The sequence below is a fragment of the Pteropus vampyrus genome, unplaced genomic scaffold (assembly GCF_000151845.1).
Source record: "Pteropus vampyrus isolate Shadow unplaced genomic scaffold, Pvam_2.0 Scaffold78, whole genome shotgun sequence".
NCBI lineage: Eukaryota > Metazoa > Chordata > Mammalia > Chiroptera > Pteropodidae > Pteropus > Pteropus vampyrus.
The window spans coordinates 132,917-153,280 of record NW_011888859.1 but is presented as its reverse complement, the minus strand read 5'-3'; the positions used below and the strand labels follow the sequence as shown (position 1 = coordinate 153,280).

General features: G+C 45.3%; 1 pseudogene; it reads left to right on the top strand.

Moving 5' to 3' along the window:
* The first annotated feature begins 20,031 nt into the window (after positions 1 to 20,031).
* LOC111741485 lies at positions 20,032 to 20,150 on the top strand (annotated as a pseudogene).
* Positions 20,151 to 20,364: the final 214 nt, after the last annotated feature.

The window sequence follows — 20,364 nt, the reverse complement described above, 5'->3', positions numbered from 1 at the left end:
GGGTCTGGTGCCGGGGTCTGGTGCCGGGGCTGGTCCTCTGCGCCGGCGATCGCGTCCGCTCCTCCCGGAGACGGGGAAGCGCTTCCCGCTGCACCGGGGTCTGGTGCCGGGGCTGGTCCTCTGCGCCGGCGATCGCGTCCGCTCCTCCCGGAGACGGGGAAGCGCTTCCCGCTGCAGCCCGGGGCGCACGAAACCCGCCGCCTCTGCCCGGCGCCGCGGCGGCAAGGGGACCCCCGGGAAGGGGACGCGGGGACCGCCGGGAAGGCTCCTAACGAGGGTTTTCTTCTCTCTACCTTCTCCTCTGAGCGCGGGGAGGTGTCTCCTTCGCTCCCGGCCCCGCCCCGCCGTCTCCAAACACATTCCTAATCCTGCCGCCTCCTTTCTCGGATGGTGGCGAAAACTGACGAGGCGATGTTCGTGCAAACAGTCGCCGCCCCTGAGAAATTCTCTTCAGACCAGTTTTTCTTTCCTTACAAAGTGTCTGTTTATTCACAGGCAGACCATTAGGGTATCTTTCTATCTAAAGGGCAGAGGCTCGATGTCTCTTGGGCTAAGGGGCTGGTGACCTGCAGACAGCAAACATTTCTCTACAACAGTCAGGGACAGTTTACTGGTCTTAAATTAACATTTACGGTGTCGTGTTCCCTGCGTAGCCGGCTTGCCTCTCTTTCAATGCCATTTCTAAACAACCTCTTTTTACCCTGCAAAGCAACTGTACTGACTACTTTAAAAACATCATGCAGCCAAGTAGAGTTAGCAATGAATGAGCTTATTATGAGGTTTAGGGCAAAGAGATGAGGAGGGTGGTTATAAACAGAAAACTGCATATGTGTATGTGTAAAATTATAGGGAAACAGTAATATATTTCTGTTGTACATAACATTACATTTCTGTTCAGGCAACTGGAAAAAAAACCACAAAGATGCTCAAACACAGTAAGGAGCTTTGATGATTTTTTTAAAGCTGGTATAGGTTACTGGCAGCTCTCAAAAGAAGTTTCTCAGAGATAAAATAGATAATCAAGTCAATTTCTTCTGAACACTTCCATTGTGAGAGGGACACTGTGTGAGACTCTAGACCTACAGTTGTAAAGGCACGGAAAACAAAAGAAGAATCCAGCAACTTTCTCCTGGCTCCTCTGGCTCAGCAATTAAGGGTGCCCAGGTCTGCTCTTCTCAGATTTATGACGGGCTTTGTTCCTCCCCTTTGGGGTTTTCCAGCAAGAGCCTGAGCAGGGATTTCCCCAAAGTGTTCCACCCCTGAAAATCATCATCAGAACAGGTCAGGTCTTGAAGAGTAAAGGAGAAGGATCCACTGGGGATTGATTATGTGAAATAGGGTGGCTGGTGTGGGTGTTGGATCCCTGTCATAAGCAGACGGGGTCAAGGCTAAAGAATCTCTGCCCCATGGAAGAGGCCAGCTGTCCAGCAGAAGGTCACTCCCCCCGCCACCAACTTTTCATGGACAAAGGACAGGAACTACTGTGATTGATGACCATTCTCCAAGTCACCTCCATCCCCACCTGCCTTGGGTCATCATAGATTATTTCAGACCCTGAACACATAGCCAAGAGGGTGGGCACCTCAAGAAAATGGGACTCTGTGGGCCTGGAGAGGGAGGAGGGAAGGCTGCAGCCAGCAAGTCTCCCCACACAGAATAAGCCTGTCCTGCTCCAGACATCTGGCATCCATCCAAGTTAGCTAACACCAGCTTTAACCAACCTAGCTAACCAGGAGAATGTCAATCAAGACACAGCTGAGATTTTAGTTAATGAAGGAGAAACTGTCTAAAATCTGCCTCCTCTGGCACTGGCACCTGGCTCTACCGATTATTTTGAAAACAGTGCCCGTGATCCAGGAGTATGGCAAAGAATGGAGAACTCCAAACTCCTTTCTTTGAGTCTTAGGACAATGAATTCAGCCATTCAAGAATAACTTCAAAGGACTTATAAAAATCCACTAAGTTCTTTTTGAGAAATTCTTGTGTCAGTTTTTTCTCACTGCATAGCACTTTTTCCTTTGTGCTTAAAACTCAACTTTCACTTACGACTTCAAAAATGACAGGTACTAAGAGACATTTAAGAAGAAATTTGGGGTTTTATGCATCTGGTAGAAAAATAGCTAGTAAAGAGTCAGTCTCCTTCTATGGGTACATCGTGAGCTTCAGATGCCCAAATGAGTCACCTTGACTTGCACCTAGGAGTTGAACTAGTTCTTCCTATAAATCCACTTGCTCCACCTGGATATAATTTACATTTGAAGTGAATTCCATTGCCCCACCCCCACCACACACACACAATTCCATGTTTCAAAATATTTGGGAATAAAGGAATTATTCTCAGGCCAGAGACCCTTTACATAGATGAATGTTTAAATTCAGCAAAACCAGCAATATTTCTCATCTATAAGACCGATATATGTAAATACAGCTATAGATATATAGATATTTGTTGAAGGCAAACTTTTTTATTTCTAACCATTTAGACAAGTTTTTTAAAATGCTGGTTAATCAAAAACAATGATTAGTTTTTAGTAAATTGAATTGCCTGAAGGATGAGCTTTTACCTTAAAGCAATTGCCCCATTTGTCAGTATCTTTTTGCATAGCTTTGTATTTTCTTACCTGAACATTTTTACTTGCTTTTCATTTGGGGAAAGTTTCCTTTAGGAATTATATAGGTCTTTCACCTCTGAAAACCATCTTTATGCCCAAAGCATGTTAGATAAAGGGGTCCCGGGGCTTTCTTTACTCCCTCAGGAAAACAAGGATTAAATACAAATGTTTACAATCAGATGCAAATGTCCTTACTCCTTAAAGACTAGGTGTTGCAATAATTATGCAACACCTGGTAATCTGCCTTGAGGCTGGGATAATTACAGCCCTAAGGCCCACATCCTGCACATGGAATCCTTACCTTGAGTAATAGTGTAGATGATAAGGTGCCTACATCCAAGTTATCTCAAAAGCAAAAGGACAAATCGAAGGTATTTTTAAGTCTGGTTTTCCTCCTAAAAGTAGAAGAAATTTAATCTGTCCTTTGGGATTCTATCAGTTACCCACAGCATTTTCAGTTTTCAGAATAGTCCATTATTTCAATATTCTCATGGAGTGATCGCAGTAATGTCGTTAATAGTATATCGATGTAGTTTTTCTTTTGGCTACTGCTTCATCCCTGCTCTTTTTTTTCCTCTTAATTCCGGACCTCTGATCGTATCGTGCGGTACAACTTGCAATCATACTTCCAAAATCAATTTAACCATCACCTTTATAAATAACCAGAGCAACAGCAGTCTTTGTCACAATTGCAAAATTTTGTCTCAGCAATTGACAGAAATTCTCACCTGACTGTTCACAGGTGATGAAAAGTAGGAAGGGAAACACAGCTCCGTCTCATTCCTTCCAACAAAGATTAAATACCCCCGGGGCCTTCCTGTAAACCCAGCTTGTGAAATATTCTCTTTTTGTAAAACTAGGGTCAAATTTGGTTTTAGAGGATCCAGTTGTCCCAGGCCAGCCAATAGCTTCTTGCTCTCTCTGCTTTCCCTGCCAAACGTTTGCAAAAGTTGTCCATTTGCCTCACGTCTTCATCTTCTCCTGTCGCCACTCGGCCCTCTGCATCCGACTGCCGTCCCTGGACTTATGGCACCATCAGACTCCATGTTACTCAATTCAATGTAGGCTTTTCGTCTCTTACCTAACTTGACCTCCTGCCACCTTTGGCCATCTTGAGCCTCTCCCTGCTCTTGAGACTCTGTCCCCTTTTAGTTCCCATGCCAACACCCTCTTGATTTGCCTCCTGCCTCCTTGTCTATCTCTGCGCAGCTGGTTGTGTGAGCTCCTTTTTCTACATCGCTGCCTAAAGGTAGATGGTTCCCTCAGCAATATTTGTGCTCCTTCACGGACTCTCTCCAGGTGATTTTGCCTCCTGCTAAAGCTTCTGCTTTGACAACCTACCATCATCTACCTGTCACAAACTCCCCCAAATCATGGCAGATTTCTGTTCTGAGCTTCAGATCTACAACTATACTGCATTTAGTGCCAGTGCACTATGCAGATACATTTATAGTTAAAGTTCACAAATACACACTTATATCAATTCATTAGAGAACGGAAGAGCAAACTGAATGTGTTTTGGGCTATGGACTGTCAGCAAAGTAAAGAGTGCTGTAGCTCAGTATTTTTTAAACTTTTTTTTTTACCACCTACCACAATAAGAAATACATTTTGTGTCATGACCCAAAAATATATCCACACGCATAACTTACCCATATTACATGTGATACATCTGAGACATCTTATTCTATTCCGTTCTGTTTCATTATTTTAAGGAATGCTGCTCACAAACTACCAAATTGATTTCCCATCTCACTAAAAGGTTGCAACCTAGAGTTTGAAAACCGCTGCTGTCAGCCAAAACAGTGCCCTGTGAGTGTCAGTCCTGGCTCTCCTCAGTCTTAATGGCACACTCCAAGCTGGTTATTTATTTCCCTGGCACTCTCTTTCTGTCGTTCTTAAGTTAAGTGTTCTGGTAAACAATGTTGACCCAAAATGGCTGACATAGGGCAAGCATGTGATTCTCCTAGAAGTGCCCCCAAACGAACTAAAGAAGAAGAATATTCTGGACATTAAAATGCACCTTTCCTGGACCTCCACGCTTTCTCAGGAAATGGAAGCCTGGCTGGGGGATAAAAAGGCCGTTAGAGATTGGTAGACACCTCCCCCCCCACATCCCCACTCCCACCCCCACCCCCGCCACCGCCAGCTTGAGGATAAGTATATTGCGGTGGGTTCCAGCACACACCCCAGATCCCAAGTGCTTGGGCTGAGTCTGGCCTCTGCCAGTTAGGCACTGTGTGATCTTTGCAAGTCCCTTAACCTCTCTGAGCCTCCATTTCTCCATCTTGTCTCACCGGTCGTTCCGAGGGGAAATAGGTTATTGGGAATAAGTCGCCCGGGACAGCGCCCGCTGTTGAACGTGAAGGGACCATACACATAGCGGAGAGGACTGACTCACCGTTGTGCCAACAATGTCTCAGAGAAAGCACGGCCGCACCGCGTCCTGACTTCAGGGGTGATAAGAACAGTGAGAAAACAGTCCTGTCGGGATCCCGCGCAAACACTGCACCGCTCTTTTCAGTTTTTGTTCTCACCGACGAGTCCCAGTAAATGGAGGTGAACGCCTACCGCCAGCTGCTTGCTCAGTTGACACCTGCGCCTGGATGTCTTACGGTCACCGCAAATTAATGAATTCAAACTGAAATCATCATCTTCCCAGGCCGAAGCTGCTTCATTTCCTATCTCCCTTTGGCCGGGACTGTTTACCACCATCTTCTCTTTGTTCAATCTAGAAGCTTTACCCACTGTGTCCAATCAATAAGCAAATGCTAATGATCCCACATTTGTCTGGATCTCAGATCTCCGGCTTCCTTTCCATCCCCACACTCCTTCCTGGATGTCCCCTGGGCTCTCCTAGCCTGTCTCCATGCCCTGCCTCCTACCCATTCTCTATAGTGTTCTCACAGAGTGATTTCTAAAAGCAAATGTGATCATATCATGCCTCTGCTTGAAATGATGCTTAAAATTCCCTCCACGTTCCCCATTCCCTTCGGGGGAAAATCCAAACAACTTAGCATCGCACGTGAGGCTTTTCTTTTTGCTCCGGCCCTTGCTTTCTGCTCCAACATCTGTTCAAACACTTCCCGCCCCACCCAACACACACGCATATCTCATGCTGCCCAATACCTTGCTGAACTTGGAGTTCCCAGGTACAGAACTACCCTGTCTCTGTAGACTTTTGCCTGTGCCCATGACTTCCCCTCCCAGTTCCCCGTGGTGCCAGGCTAACCCCTCCAGGATCAGCTCGGGGTCCCACCTCCCTGACTAAGCTCTTCCTGGTTTCCTAGATACGTGTGACTTTCATGTTTGCCTGTTGGCCACCATCTCTCTCTCTATCACATTACATTGCCCATCAAGCCTTTTTGTGATCAGATCTCTGCTCACACGTCACCTGCTCAGACAGGCCTTCTGTCTGCACCCTCTCTCCCCTCACCTTCTATTTCTCTTCCTCATTCTTACGACTACTTGAAAATGATAGATCTATGTGTAAACTGGCTCACTCTCCCACCAGAATGTAAACTTCGTGAGGCAGACTCTGCTGTTCACCTTGGTGTATCTCCACTTCCTGAAACACTGGAGGAAGCATCTCACCGTGGACACAAGGAAACTCTTAGGCCATCTGCCCTTCCCAGTAGCCTGTGAACTCCTGATGACGAGGACGAGTCTGTGGTCTCAGAACTCAGACAGTGTTCACCACGTGGTAGGTGCCCCAAACAGTGAATGAGTAAAACTATCTCCACTTTCGTACACACTTTTCCCCTTGATTCTCCAATGCAAATATACAAAACCGCAGGTCTCTCTCGTCTCTCCTCAGTATAGGCCCAATCTGGTGGTGTATGTTCCTTTAAATGGTGACTTCATGGGAAGTCACAATTCTCCCCTCTATGGATCTCTGGGTTTTTACTGTTTCCATAGTAAACAAAGGAAGCCACCGTCACCCAGTTCTCCAAGGTCCTACAGGGTCACCTTTTCCTCCAGAATTCAGTTTCAGCTTTTCAACACCTTATTGGTTCGGGGCTGTTATGAGACAGTGGCTGAGGAATTAGGTGTGAAATCAAATTGTAATTACTCTTACCTTATTCCACCATCTGTGGAGAGGTTGTTTTCCTATCTGCAAAAGTAGGAATCGTTCTGAAGGCGGCAGGTACCACCTAAGGCGGTCGTCTGTGGCGAAGCACTAATTTTGTTTTTCCCCAGGTCAATGTGGACCGAGAAGTGTTGCTGCGTCAAAGAACCAATCGGCAGCTTATGTCACCTTCAACTCATCAAGGGTGTGTGACGACACACAGACTGTCTAAACCCTGACACCAGTCTATTCCATGGGTCCCCTGACAATGTCAAATGTCTTTAAAACTTTTTTTGCCCATCCCCCTCCCATCTGGCAAAAAGTAAAGGGATTAAGAAGTACAAATTGCCTATTATAAAAACAGTCACAGGGATGTGAAGTACAGCATAGGGGATATCATCAAGAATATCATAATAACTATGTATGGTGTCAGGTGGGTACTGGACTCATTGGGGTGATAATTTTGTAAGTAACATAAATGTCTAATCACCATATCGTACACCTGAAACTAATATAATATTATATGTTGACAGTAATTGAATCGTTTTAATGCCTCTCAAACTTTCTAAACCTCTCCTCTCGAGTTCTGTACTTACGTCGCCATGGATCAGCAACAACTGGCACCAGTTCAGAAGCCACACTCTGAAAACCACCGTGAAAGGTCTCATTTTGTAATTATGAGTGGCTTATAAACTTTAATAGCTTTAATAATAGCAACGATAATTAGGCATTGCCCTCCAGCTTGAGAGAATGAGACACTGGTTTTAATTTCCTCCTCTGGAAATCTTTGATAAAAATAGGACTGATCCTGGTGACTCCGAAAGATGTTTCCTTTCTGACGGGGCTGTGTGGCTGTCGCGCTGTTTGCCCACTATGCCCTGGAGAGGAGGCGTGGGAATCCTTTCTTTAGAAATCAACATCTCCGTTTCTGTATGTGTCTCTCATGACTGTTCCGATAGTTGCATTGTGTTGCATCGCATTACAATGGGTTCCATCTCCGTGGGCAGGGGACTGGGTATCAAAGAAGAGACTTATATTTCAGTGTCAGTTATCTGGAGAACTGGAAGGTCTTTCTAGAAGCCAAGCTTCTTAGGCACCACTGAGGGAGATGGAAGCAGCAGTTTATCTTTGGCCTGTGATTGAACTCTGAGAAGATGTCTAGACATCACTATGCTTGTAGGTGTCCTCCACGGCCAAGTGGACCTACAACCAGGGTCAGCAGATCTTGAGCTAGTCTTATCTGGAGCAGATGGCCCACGTTTTTAATAGTTTGGGTCTAATAATATTATGAAAGCTACCCATCACTGACACCTGTCATGTGTCAGGCACTTTATCATAAATGCTATATCATTAAATCTTCCGCAACCCTGGGCATAATCTATCTGCAAGGATGATGATTATCACCATTTGAAAGATAAAGGAACCAAGCGCTGAGAAGCTAAGTGACCTCTGTCTCCACTTGGAGTTTTTATGGGGAAATGGGATCTTATTTTTTATCTGCTGGCCTAGTCCTTAGTAACATCTCGTTTGAATGTTCCAGCCTTCTCTCAGTTTGGTGCAGGATCATTAGGGCAGGACCATGTGTTTAGGGCAGGGTCACGGGGTTATGGGCCCACAGCATCCCCTTTCCTTCCATTCTAGCCTGCCTTTGTGGTCTTTGTGAGACAGCCCAGCCTCAGGGACAGTCATCCTCAGAGAAACACGAGCCCACCCTTCACAAGTATTACTAGTCTAGTTCCAAATGTGAAGTGGCAAAGTTGTGTTTTATTGATAGAGGCAGTTTTTGCCTTTCCCTTTTTTCTGCTTTGAGTACTGAGAGCTCTGAAATCGATCAGCAGTTATAAATGGCATCTGCTAGATATTCAGTTCCCTGGTCCCTGCCATCTGGGATGCAAATTCCATGCTGGGCCCACCCCACACCAATTAAGTCAAAGTCTCTGGGAGCCGGGCCTGAGCACTGGTGCTGTTTAAAATTCCTGGGTGATTCCACTGTGTAGCTAGGGCTGGGAACCTCTGCCCTAGACCACTGGGGATATTCTTACATGTAACAACTGGACTCCCCAAACCCTGACCTCTCTTCTCAGCCTTCTTCTGTTTTTTTCCTGCTCTTTACTCCTCTCTCCTCTGCGGCTTTGCTCCACAAAATCTTGGAATTATCACCATCGACTCCTCCATAAATGCTTGATCAAGTATGTCAATTTCTATAGAAATGCACTGTTCCGTCACAGTGTGAATTTCATCATACAATTTGAAACTGGTGAAGCAATTCGACGACTGCTTTGAAATATAAAAAGAGTTGTACGGACAGACAAAAACACCTCATTTATAGAACAGTAAAGGAATCAGATATAGTTATATAACTGTATAAATAAGTAAAGCTTTCATACCACCAAGAAATCCAATTACCTAACTAGAGAAAGAAAAAAAGAAGCCTTAAGAATATGGTCTGTCAGAATTTTGTATGTTGATCCTAGGAATCATAATAGTAGGGAGTGACATTTTTTCCAGCTTTCATATTTAAGATAACAGAAAAATCTATTGTACTATGTTGCACACATAATGTTAAAAAAAAAACAGACCAAATCATAACATTATGTGCCATGGTAGGACAATAATGCTACAGCCCAGGAAAGGAGCCCAGCAGTAAGGTCCTCAGTGTAGACAGCAAAGCAATAGCTATAGAATAAACAATAAATGACATTTACCTCCTCTGCCCCGACTGCCCAACCCACAGAGAGAGAAAATTATTGAAAATTCCACAGACGCTCTTTGGCTGCCTGAACCCTTAGAAAGAGGTTCTATACTGAAAAGCCCAGCGGTGCTGTAGAGCATATTGCATGAAGATAAGCAACTACCTCATGGTAGTTCCAAACTGTTACTGTCTGTATCACAGAACTGCAATTGTCATCCCAATAAGCATATTGCATGAAGATAAGGAACTACCTCAATAAGGAACTACCTCAATAAGCATATTGCATGAAAATAAGGAACTACCTCATGGTAGTTCCAAAACTGTTACTGTCTATATCACAAAACTGCAATTGTCATCCCAACCATCATTTCGGAAAATAAACATGCTGGTAAAGTCATGCTTCCAGTGAACCAAGAAATGTGGAGTCTTTCTGGGAAACAGAGTAAGACCCTAATGTACCTATTGTGCTGGATCCTCTCTTTTGTCCTGTGAAATCATTCAGGCTGGGCGACGAGCAAGCCAGATCCCATGTACGGGTGGGCAAGCTGGGCCATCTGCCATTGCGAATCCTGGAATGCAGCTCCTGGTTGGTTCCAGGCTGGAACCGAGCTGTGAGCGGGTGATGCGTGCCCTTCTTCCTAATTTCCAGGTTCCCCACCTCCCCCTGGTGCACATCCCAAGTGCCCTGTCCCTCCATCACTACCTTTTGCTGATAAGAGCTTCTCTCAAGCCTGTGCCTCCTACATCTCCCAGAACTCTTTCTCTCCACCTCCAGCCCTCCTTCTCACCCTCCATGACCAAGGTGCCAGCTGTTGACCGGGATAAACCAGCTGTGTGATAATGACAAAAAGCAAAGGCCTGTACTGGGTTAAATAGGGTCCCTATGCCCCCAAATTCATGTGCTTCTTGGAACCTCAGAATGTGACTTTATTTGGAAATAGGATCATTGCAGATGTAATTAGTTAGGATAAGGTCATACTGAAGTAGGGTGGGCCTTTCATTCAAAATGACTGGTGTCTTTATAAGAGGGAAAGAGACACCAGAGAAGGTTGGGTGATGACGGAGGCAGAGATTAGAGTGATGCATCTACAAGCCAAGGAATGCCAAGGATTGCCAGGAAACACCGGAAGCTCGAAGAGGCAAGGATGGATCCTCGCCTAGACTTCAGAGAGAGCACGGCCCTGCCAGCACCTTGATTGTCAACTTTGAAGCTCTAGAACTGGGAGAGAATAAATTTCTGCTGTTTTAAGCCACCCAGTTGGTAGTACTTTGTTATTCCAGCCCGAGGAGCTAACACTTAGCCTTTAAAGGTAAGTGTGCACCTGGCCGCTAACTATAGTCCCTTGGAGATTTGGGGTGGAAAACAAGTTTCATCTCAAATGGAGGCTTATGTTGCTTTACAGGGGCCTCAGAGCACTTGGGGTTGGGCCGTGAGGCAGTGTCCAGGCTCTGCAAGGAAGGATGTCATCAGGCACTAGGGTCGCCTGCCATGAATCCAGAAGAAAGAGCGACGGTTCGCTCCACCTACTGCCAGCCCTCCCGGGGGCACCTCCCGGGGCTCACCGCCTCGGCACCCCCATTTCAGTCAGTGGCTCCCACTCTCATCCACTCTGACCATGTTGAAATGTTTTCTGGTTTTCACTTTATAGGGGGAAAAAAGAAAATGAACACAAAATAACAGACGTAGAAGTAATCTTTTTCAAATATCTTTTTCACATAAATCTAATCCTTTTTTAAAATGTGGAATTATTAATTTTTGTACGCGCACTGAATGGCAGTTGATTTCTTAGTTACTAGAAATTGGACCCAGTGCCTAGTTCGTAGGCCAAAATGTTAGAAAAGGATCTTGCCAAAAAAAAGGACCCGTTCAAAAAGTTTAAATGTTTAAGATATAAAGGCAAAAGTTTTCAGAAAATTTGTGAGGTTGGAAAAAAACAATGGTTTTTAACCAATAGGGTTTAGATTATAAAATCTCAGAAGAAAAACAAAAAAATGATTTGGCTTACAGTCTTAGCTTGGGATCCCTGCTATCCAACATGGTTTTGGCAAGCAGTAGATTTAATGAATAAATATATAACAAAATATGCTAATTTTTTAAACGTGAAGATATTTAAATATCAAATGCTATTTGGACATAAAAATATGTTGATAAGCTATAACCCTTCTACTCGGCTTATTAAGGGAGAAACACTGAGAATCAAGTCAACCTACTGAAAGTCAATATTCAGGGAGAATATTAATGTTACTACTGTAATAACAAAAGCAATGCTCAGATAACCCTACTAAATGCCAGCTACTGCCATAATTGCTTCTTTTACATCTACTAACTTTCTAATCCTCATAACGCATCATTTTGCAGATGAGGCAATGGAAACACGGAGAAGTTAAGTAACTTGCCCAAATCACACAGCTGCTAAGGGGCAGAGCCAGCCAGGGTAGCCCCTTTCCCTATGCAGCCTCTCATTAGGAGTCCTTCCTCCAACAAACATTACGAAGTGCCCACTGCATGCGAGTACCATACCCACTTTGCCTTTGCACTGAGTCTCCGTGGGGCAAGCCCGTCCCGGTCATGGCCTCATCACATTCCTCCACCCCTGAGATTCTGACACTCCACAGCCTCCTCCAGAAAGCTGATGTTCAGACTCTGCTCACTTAGCCAATTCTCTCTCCCCGGAGTCAGGCAAGTACAAGGGACACTTTAAAATGTAACTAACGCCCATGTACAAGGTACAAATCTATCTCGGCGAAAACAGGAAGGGCCTAGAATTGTGGTTTCTCTTCTGAAGGGGGGAAAGTTAGTGTTTGTAAATAGACTGATTTCGTGTATTTAAAAAGCTGAACTCTTTGTTTGCTTAAATAGGCATCTTTCCAGTTGCCACACTCCCCTGGACGTCGTTAGAATGGCCGGAATTGAAAATAAATTTTAAACAGACAGACAAGAGGACAGCAGTGATAATTCTATTCACAATATTGAGACTGATGACTTCCTTTTGCCAAGCGTCCTACAGGTTCTATAAATTTTCTGAGTGTACATGAGAAATTAGAATGGGATGGAGGGAGTTTTGCTAATGGGGGATCATTTGCCCGATGTAGTCAAGATAATATGTGGGTCGTGTTTATTTATGAACTCCTAAAACTGCCCTCAGGATATCTTCCAGGCTGTAGCTGATTAGCAGACCCTTTATTGACATATAATGATATCTTAAAACTATTCGGAAAAACATCAGTCAATACGTTTATTTTTTCTGGGAAATAATACCATGCCTGGATTTTATGGGTCACTTATCTCCATCTGGCCCATGAGGCGCACGCTCTGCTTAGGTATCATTAATGCAGTATGTGTTCATGTTCGTTAGAACAGCTAACTGCTATGGCAAAGCCCCGAAATGGATAATGTCTCCACCACTATAGAATGCGCCCACATGTTAATTCTGGGTAGATGAACAGCCCTTCTCCACGCCATCACTTAAGAAAAGACTCAGGCTCGTGAGAGCTCTGCCATCTTCACTTTGTGACTTTCAAGGCAGCCCTACATGATGAGATCAAGACTTCAGGAGGGAGAAAACCTAGAAGACAGCATGGAGTCGGTTTTCACAGGCCAGGCCAGCAAATGGCACAGATCACATTCTATCGGGCGGGACTCGGTCACATGGGACACTCCTCTTTACAAGGAGACTTGGGAAATAAAGTTCAGCTATGTGCCCAGGAAGGAAGGACATCAAGGTTTAGATGAGCCCATAGCAGTCTCGGCCACATAATGAGTTGTGAGATTATGAATAAACTCTGAACCTTCAATAAGGTGTGCCTTTGTGAACAATAAGGAAGATCTTTTGTTAATATTTTAGAATTCTGTTTTTAGGGCTTTACTGGACAACTAAAAAATGACAAAAATCTTAACTATTGCAATTATATTAGGCTCTGGAGTCAAGTAGACCTAGATTTGAATCTGAGCTCTGTCATGTACTAGCTGGTTGATCTTGGCAAGATATTAAATTTTCTTAGCCTCAGTAATACGGGTACAAAATAGTACCTACCTCACAGAGATGTTATGAGCATGAAATGAGACGCACTTAGACTCTATATGGCAGAGTAGTTAACATGGAGCCCGGCACAGAGTAAACCCTTGTAACGGGAACCAAATCACATTTTACTATGACCCCGAGTGAGGTGTGAGACCAACATGTGGCATGTAGGACTGCAAAAAGGAAGCAGGGGACAGGGCTCATGCAATGCTCACACCCCTCTCCCCCATTAAGGGTATCAGTAGAGAGAAGTTGGGGGGAGGGAGTCGTTGCCGAGGTTCTCCTTCTCCCGCCCTTGAGGGAACAGGTTGAAGAAGGCAGTCGGCCCCTGAGTTTAAAGCTTCAGCAGTAGCGCTTGAGAACGTGGTGGGCTAGGGCCTGACTCAAGCCTGGGGAACCTAACTGAGCCTGGCTGGCTGGCTGCGGGGCCAGCAGAGCAGGAAAAGGTGGCTGCATTAAACCAGCATCAGCCCTGTGGAACTGCCCAGGTCGAAGGCCCCTGAGAGGGGCCTGGAGATCCATCCCAGCTCCCCCGAACTGATTCGGTCAAGTTATTGCTGTGTTATCCTGAATTTGCACTGTATTCTTTAGGAAGGAAAGTTGCAACCCTGAGTAGGTTACTTTCCAAAAGTAACCAAAGCATTTACTCAGACACGAAGGCCGTGAGGCATTCACACCACAGTCACCCCACGCGTGGTCCTAGCTCACTCTGGTCCACCCATCCAACTGTCTGCAAAATTTCTTAAAGAAGAGATGTTAACTTCGTCCTCCTTGAGAGAACAATAGCTTTCACTTCACTTAACGTGTGAAGTCATTCCCACGTTCTTCTAGGAACTCTATCGTCAAGTGACCGGATTTTTCTAATTTCACTGGTTAGCACAGTGTTATACGAAATTACTCTCTGCTCGGAACCCCAGGACTACAGGGCATCCATCAACGTTGTACCTCTTTTGAAAGCATCCAATCTTAAAAGGACCCCCTTGGTGAGGTCAAGAGTCCTGCTTTGGTTAAGCTCTCGCCAGGACGGGCCACACAATTTGAAGAGAGGGCGTAATGCAAGCTGAAACTGTGAGATGCTCATTCAAAGATTATCAGTAAACAAGACAACCTCAGCAGAGCGTTAAACCAAGCATGAGGCCCTTCCAAACACAGGCCCTGTGTGACTGCACAGGTCATCAGCCCCTGAGGCCGGCCCTCAGCTCCACCCCGCAGCTCCTCAGAAAGGATTTTCTTTGACCTCTAAGGAACTTCTTGAGTAACACAGCTTCAGAGTTAGTCGCAGTGCTGACTCAGCTTCATTGTGAAGCCATGTTTATTCAGGTGCAAGTTTATCACTTTGGTCACTTTCTTTTGCTACCAGGCATGGGGGTTCTAAGTAAAGAATCTCAACTCTCACTTCCTCCAAAATGAAACTTGGCACCAGTCACCCAGGGGTCTGGTGGCACCTCAATCCCCTAACAAGGCTTTCCCAGGCCTGTGGCCCTCAGCAGACCCACTTGCGTATTAAACACAGGCACATTCTTCGCATCTACCCAGATCTATTCAGTCCCCATGGGGCCGAGTCTTCGGGTCTGCAGGAGAATCCAGAAATACGGATTTTTAAATGTGAAATCCCCTAATTTCAAACTGTCGACAAGTAAATAAAAATTTAAGAAAACTGGGCACGCGAAACAAAAGATGTCTGTGAGTGCTATCTAATTGCCAACATTGTCTCGTCTGAGGGTTTCCTCTGCGGGACCCATACTGACCCTGCCCACAATGATGTCCCCTCAGTAAGGCTGCACTTTCTCCCCCAATAAATACCACTGGGTTACAGAAAGGTGCGAATGTGACTTATGCACACGGAACCTCTTAGTAAGTATCTGTGCTCCATTCAAAGCAGAGAAGGCTGTGGAGGTGCTGGGGTCCCTCTGACTGTCCCTTGAGTGGGGATGGCCTTCTCAGATTACAAGGCGGGAGGAGGAGGTGAGAAGGTGAAGCCCTGGGCATCTTAGACGGAGGGAAAACTGGTTTTGGTTGAAGCCAGCTGGCCTGGGTAGTTGGGGGCCAGTGGTGACAAGAAAGTGGTCCATGGAATAGGAGTGGTGAGGGGAGGAGAGAGGGCTCAAAGGAGAGAGACCGAAAAGACAAACCCACCCCCTGCAGAGTTGTGCCCACGACTGTCCCGTGTATCCAGGTCTCATCAGGACACTGGTCACAACAATGGCCTTATGGCCCTGGCTGCTGGATTGCATTCCTGGAGAACTATGTTCCCTTCCAGACATTCCCTACAGAGCAATATGACTCCTGATTGTGATTTAGCGTCTGCTAGCTGGGCACACCCAATATCTCTTCAAGGTCGAGAAGTACTCACCCTGCCTGGCAGCCCAGGAAGAGCAAACACTTACAGAATTTGTTCATACTTCTCATTGTGTGTCTCTGTTTGATGAATTAACTGTTCCCAGGAAGTGCCCACAGCAGTTTCAATAACACAATAGCTCTTGTTGGGGTGGGGGGTGAGGTGAGGGACAACTTTGTAAAGCACTGATTGACACCTTGAATAGGGAAAGGCAGTCAGACACCGGTCAGTCCTGGAGCCAGCCCTGGGGGACCAGGGAAGAAAAGGCAGGAGCTGTGGGCAAATAGCCCACCCTGCCTCACAGGCAGGATTGGACTTGACTATGATTCTGAGGGAAGAACTGAGCTTCTAAGAGGCCTAAAAGGACCACAACCCTCTGCTCTCCCTCAGACCCTGGTGCTCATACATTACCAGGATGGCTTCAGACCATGGAAGGCCACTGTCAATAGACACCTAGCCAAGTTTGACTTGTTCATAGGATGTGAGATGCTCTCTGATGAGTAAATTAAAGCCCAAAGTGATCTGAGGTGGCAGTCACAGGTGTATGTGTCCCGATAACAGGAATTATTGATAATATCTTTCAAATCTTTCAAATCTATCTATGCAATATGGAGCCAAGTGAAAATTTGGCAGCTGCAGTATCTTGCAGATTTAATCAAAGTAGATGAACTATATCTTCTTGCCGAAATTGCTCAATATGGTTTTGAACGCTGAGTAAATGAACCATGCAGGTTTTAAGTTTCACTTCTCTCTAAATTGTATAGATCCATGGCAAATATTTGAGTTAAAGATGACTGGAGTTCTTTAACGTTGTTCAGGAAACGTGTATACACAATATATTTGTTTCAGTTCTTATCTTTCTAAAGTAGTAGAATTAATCCTTACAAAATCTTACACAATGTTTTCCATAGTCCTTGCCCGTAAAGCAAAGCAGAATTTCCACTAATTAACTAAGTTCCTTAAATGTACTATTTAGAATTGTAACGGTTGCTTTTGCAATTTTGCCAGTGCGTAGGTGTGTACGGAAGGAGGAGAAGAAAGAGGGGGAGGAGAGGGGAGAGGCAACTCAGATTTCTCCGAGTTGTCAGAGTCCCCTTCAGAAACAAACAGAAGTGAGCAAGGCCACCTTTCTCAAGGCCAGAGGGAAGCAGCCCATGACCAGACAGACTAGTTGTGGCTGTCTCCAGCTGTACTTGTCAAAGAGATGCTCTGCCATGGCAGAATCTCAGGCCCCATCTAGTGCAAGTCAGCTTTGGTGGTTTCACCTGTTGACCCAGGTAATGGGTGCCAAGGAGGTCCCACACGAGGGGTCGTATGTGTCTGGAACTGGTTCATCCTATTGAAGTAATGAATGACTCACGTTCTGTCCCCACCCAGTAAAATGCAGACTTCACTGCTTTCAGCCCTTTCTATTAGTGGCCAAAAGATTTGGCCTCTTGGGTGATTTTGCACTTGCATCAGTATCTCAGCGTGTTGTCGCTCCTTCCAGGACTGATGAAGAAAAGATTTCACGAGTTTTTCAAAGTCACAGTGGAGCGGTCGGGCGTGATGGTAGATGTAAGGAGCATGGAGGTCCAGGTAGACCTGGGGCTCGTGGGTACTTCTGAGGCCTGATGGCGGTAATAGTGCACTTGTGAGAGGTGTGAGGGTGGCTGAGAGGAGGGAGGAAAAGGAGTCTTGAGGTGGATGGATCAGGTAAGAGGAGCATGTCTTGGAGCAGTTCCAGGAATCCAGGCACCACCGAAGCGGGAAACTGAGGCGATCTCTGTTGAGCATCTGCTCAAAACATGGTGATTTTCCATATATACCACTGATTTGTACTTCTACCATATATAGAGTCACCTGCTCAAATCATGGTGATTTTCCATGTGTACCACTGATTTGTACTTCTACTATATATAGAAGTACTCTACCATATATAGAGTACCAAAAATACTCTTAGAACTGAAAACGTAAGTCTGTGGATTCATAAAGAACCAACCAGTACAACTGAACTTCATGTGCCATGTATATTAGTTATGTATTGCTGCATGGCAAATTATCTTAAAACTTATCTGCTTAAAACAAATATAAACATTATCGCCTCATGCAAATTCTGTAGGTTAGGATTCTGGGAGCAGCTTGGCTGGACCGATCCAGCTCCAGCCTCTCACTGAGGGCTTGGCTGGGGCTGGAGGATCTTCTTCCAAGGATCTTCTTCCAAGATGGCGAACTCACAAGGCTCTCAAGTTGGTGCTGGCTGTTGGCAAGAGGCCTCAATTCGCTGCCACACAGAGCTCTTCGTAGAGATTGCTCCAGGTCCTCACATCCCAGAGGCTGTCTTCCCCCAGAGCAGATGATCCAATCGTGCAAGGTGGAAGCCACATGTTTTCTATAATCCAGCCTTGGAAGTCACACCCCATCACTTCTGCAACATCCTACTGTTCACACAGGATCACTCCCCTATTTAGTGTGGGAAAGGACAACAGAAAAACATGAATACCAGGAAGGGTCATTGGAGGCCACCTTAGAGGATGGCTGCCATGTCATGTCATGGAAAATGCATGCCTACGTGAGAATACGTTTAACACCAATCCATTCTTGGAGAAAATGATTAACCGAAATCCTCAGAAAATCCAACTGTGTTCAAGTTTCAAATCTGTCCTGCATGTGAACTGGAAATACTTATAGCAAGTGACCGAATTCTACTTCTCTTTCAGTGTTCTGCCCACCCCTGAGAGAAAAGGACTAAGGCTTCATGAGACACTCAAAGGTGAGATTTACAGGGAAAAAGAGAGGCAGGAACACCATCCTTCTCTTTTCTTTCACTCACTGGAACATATACTACCACATGCTTAAAAAGTACCACCAGGATAAAAGACCGCTCTTAATCAATAAATCAAAGCTAAGAAATAATTTAAATCCAGTGAAATTCAGTTCTAATATAAGAACCAAAGGAATGATTTGCTAGCATGACACAGATGGGATGTGATAGCACCAAACTCAGAGAAATGACAGCAGACAGAGGAATAAAGAAAAGATGTTCCGATGTTAACAAAGTCACTTTCACACAGCGTAATTGGATATTCTAAGCCGTAGTGGCCAAAGTAAGAAAGGATAACATTATTATCTTGTCAAATAGCAAGGTATTCAAGGAAACTTTCCTTTCAATTAATCGCAATGAACATTTATAACCCAACGCTGTGTGCGATGCACTGTGCTCATGACTGTGAGAGGAGATCTAAAGACAAAGAAAACATAGTCCCGGTGCTCCGGGACTAAGCTTATACTTTAAGGAGAGACATAGACCCATACACAAATAAGTGAACCATGAGTGCCCACGGGGAAGTACAGGCAGGGGATCATGGGAGTGCTGAGTGAAGATGATGACCCACGGAGGCTCCTCAGAAGAGGTGGCTAATGAATGGGGCACTGGAGGATGCACAAGATGCTGTTAGGCAGGGCCAAGGAGGGGAGGGAACAGAAAATAGGTCAATTCTGATGGAAGAGCTTGAATGACAAAACAGAGGTTGGTAAATGCAGGATCTGTTTGGAGAATAGAAACAATCTAGACTCTAACTTGACCGAAAACTTGAAAGTGGTCAGAGGTAGAGAGTTGTCCTTGATAAGAAAAGAGGCTGAGAGGGTACACTGAGACTAGAACTTGAAGGGTCGTTAGTGCCATGAATTTATTCAAAAATAGTGGAAACCATATTGACAAGGTTCAAATCCCAGCTCTGCCACTTACCAGCTATGTGAACTTGAACAAGCTACTTAAACTCTCTGCCCTTCAATTTCTTCATCTGAAAAAGGAGATAGTAATTGTACCGACTTCAGAGGTCGTGAGATTAAATGACTTTGTATAAGAATAAAGAGCAGTTCCTGGTACAGTATCCCATCATCATCATCACCATCATCATTTGTTCAGGGAGATAACTGTGGCGGCTCTGTGAACGGAAAGTGGGGACAGATCTGGGGAATGTCGTGAAAGTAAAATGGAAAGGACTAATCACCAGTCAGATGAGAAATTACGAAGCGAGAGGAGTCCAAATATATTGGCTAAGTTCACACTCCCGGGAGAACTAAGAGAGTGGAGATTGTAGTGGTCATGATAAAAGAGAGAGAGGGTGGGGGAGGGAGGGAGGGAGAAGAAGACGAAGACGAAGACGAAGACGAAGACGAAGACGAAGAAGAAGAAGAAGAGGAGGAGGGGGAAGTGGGGGGAGGGGAGAGGTTGTGGTTCTATAGTGTAGCAGTTAGCACTTCTGCTTTACACGCAGAAGGTCCTGGGTTCACACCCCAGTGGAGCCACGGTCCATGCTCTAGGCCAGGCCACCCTGAACAAGCCGGATCCCATCTGATCTCAGAAGCTAAGCAGGGTCGGGCCTGGTTAATACTTGGATGGGAGACCACCTAGGAAGACGGGGTGCTGGAGGCATAAATAATAATAAATTAAAATTCTTTAAAAAACAGAGAGACAGAAGGAAACAAAGAATAGTTAAGCTGAAGAAACAAATGAAATCCCGAAAGCCCGGGTTTAATACAGTAATGAATTACTTCTCACCTGGGAGACATACCATACCCAGGTTGAGACATACCATACCCCGTTGGTGGGAGGCTTTGCTTCACTCGGTCTCCCAGGGACCTGATGG